Consider the following 2,676-nt stretch of genomic DNA (forward strand, 5'->3'; position numbering starts at 1 on the left):
CTTTTCACCAGTTTTGAGCTTTCACACCACCACCACCTCGCTGGCAGGTTCAGGATGGATTCCCTTACAAGAAATAAACATAAAAATACGTCAAAATAAAAAATAAATAAATGTAAAGAGACAAATGAGCAATTTGGTAGGACACAATGAGACAGATCTGAGAGTTAAGATTTTTACTTAACTTGCAAATATTACTAAGTCATAGAGGTTGAACCTGCATTTATTCATTACCTACAAAAACAAACAATTCTAAACAAGTTAGGAGAGAAAAATATATTTGACACAAGTAATATTGAGACTATGACAAATTTCACATGGCACTAATAATATACAGGTGGGAAAGTTGTTACATTTATTGTGATGAGAATCATAACCATCATATACTAAATAATGTAACAGAAAAGAATGTGTTCCACTCTTATTTTATTTTTTTACCTGTGTTCTTTGTCTGTGCCTTCTTTGTAAATCTCTTGTGCGGGCCAGTACAGGAGGACCAGTTGGCAGCTGGAGTTGGGAGTAGTGGGCAGTCTGGTAAAAAAAAAAGTGCAACTACATGGTTACAAAAACCTTTACCAGCTGCACTTCTGCAGAAATAAGCCAACATTTCTTTTTTCAACACCCAGTGAGATCTAAAATAGATCTGTTTTTAGCACACACACACACATATATAAATTAATACTTGTTATAACATATTTAGCTTTAAACAAGTAACAGATTGTATAATAGATGGATTCACTTAACACATCACCTTACATATACACAGCACGCTACATACACACATAAACATGTTTGGCACTAATGGAACCTCATAAAAATATAATTAAAGATTTTATATCATGTCTGTCTCAAACACTCCAAATAATGTAGCACACTAAATTAGGCTTCTTTATCACGATGTTTATGCGCTTCATATGTTGTAGCTAACGGTTAGCTTGCTAAGCTAGGTCTTTTCTTACCTTGACAGCTGTGGAGATTTTCTTCATGGAAGAACTTTTATCCTTTCACGTTTATTAGTTCGAGAATTCGCCGCTGCGATTTCCTCCTCAGCAGCGAAAGAAAAGATTGGCAAATTAAGCAAAGATGTTGAAAAGAGAGACATTTCTCCTTAGTGCAAAAACTCGCAAAGCAGGAAGTGTCGGTTTCCGGTTGTCGTGAAAAAGACGTCGCAAAAAAGTCTTCTTGTTTCAGATACAATAAATAATCCGAGCTGCCGCGCTAAAAATCATGTTAAAAATACGAGCGTTGTGTTGGACTGACCTGACTTTGCAGATTATAAAATAAAAAGGCTACAATGCTTTATGATTTTTCCGCCAAAATGCTACGTAAATCTGTGACGTTTTGACTAGTCAGAATAACAATTCAAGATATCTTGAATGTCATTCTGACTAGTCAAAATGTGAATTCAAGATATCTTAAATAGAAAAGCCGTCTACATGATAAAATATTCAAGATATCTTGAATTCATTTTGAGATATCTTAAAAGGAATTTTGATAGTCATAAGTACAGTTCTAGATATCTTTAAGTTAGTTTTGCCTAGTCGTTATTTGCTTTCAAGATATCTACAATTTAATTTGCACTAGTCAAAACTTCATTTGTGATATCTACAAATACATTTAAGATATCTTGAATAATGACGTAATTTAAGATATCTTTAATTGTAATTATGACTAGTCAGAACTAAAAGTGAGATATCTTGAAAGCAAATAATGACTAGTCAAAATTAACTTAGAGATATCTAGAACTGTATTTTTGACTAGTCAAAATTCAGTTCAAGATATCTTGAATTGAAGCCTCCATACAACTCAATGGTAAATCTGACGTCATTATGACTAGTCAGAATGTAATTAGAGATATCTTAAATGAGTATTTTGACTAGTCAAAATGCAATTCAAGATATCTTAAATAACCAATATGTCTAGTCAAAACTCAGTTTCAGATATCTGGAATGTAAGCGTGGTGAGTCCTATTTTATGTTAAAAGGGCTTGCCATATAGCTCAACACAATAACTCCTGTATAGTGACAGTAATAATCATTTCTGTGTTTCCAACGTTTAGTTAGTTGTATGAGAATTGAATTGGGTTGACCTCAAAATGTTCTCAGTCTGGAATGTACATTCAATGATTACTTTATGAGTGTTTCAGTAAAATCTGTCCATTGGCTCATCAAATGTTTTTCAGACCAATGAACACACATGAACATGCACAGACACAGAGAAAAACATTGCCTCATTTAACATTAGCTGTGGGTGATTAAAACCTTTACTAGTTCATAAAATATTGTGCTTCAGCACTGCATTCTTTAATAAGCAGGTCAAACAAATAGTTATCTTCTAAAAAAAGTTTTTATAGCTTGCTCTCAATGAAGGCAGACGCTTCCTCCACTGCTCCGTCCCTGCTTTGCTCTTTGTCTTGTGAATCTTTTTCAGAGCCCCTTTTTTGTATAAGTTCCGAATTGTAAACTATGGATTTGTTCAGCTGGTCTCTCAATGCACTTGATCAATTTTTTTTAACAAGAAGACAGGGTGAAGGAGAGCCCTCTTACCTCGACGGAAACATAATTGGATTTATGATAACTGGATTCTGCTTTTTGGAGTTGGTGGAAATCTGGATTATCAACACATTTAGAAATGTCAGCAGCTGTTTAAGCTGTCTAGAATGTGTATGCTGGGCTTGGC

The 2,676-nt window shown here is 34.1% G+C and overlaps 1 long non-coding RNA gene across 1 annotated transcript; it reads right to left on the reverse strand.

Moving 5' to 3' along the window:
• On the reverse strand, positions 1–1,156 carry LOC119430703. The gene is made up of 3 exons (XR_005187915.1): positions 957–1,156; positions 436–528; positions 1–63 (listed from the first exon to the last, which is right to left on the reverse strand). It is a non-coding gene; the product is annotated as an uncharacterized LOC119430703 (long non-coding RNA).
• Positions 1,157–2,676: the final 1,520 nt, after the last annotated feature.

The sequence above is a fragment of the Nematolebias whitei genome, chromosome 3, assembly GCF_014905685.2.
Source record: "Nematolebias whitei isolate Nwh7 chromosome 3, NemWhi1, whole genome shotgun sequence".
Taxonomy (NCBI): Eukaryota; Metazoa; Chordata; class Actinopteri; order Cyprinodontiformes; family Rivulidae; genus Nematolebias; species Nematolebias whitei.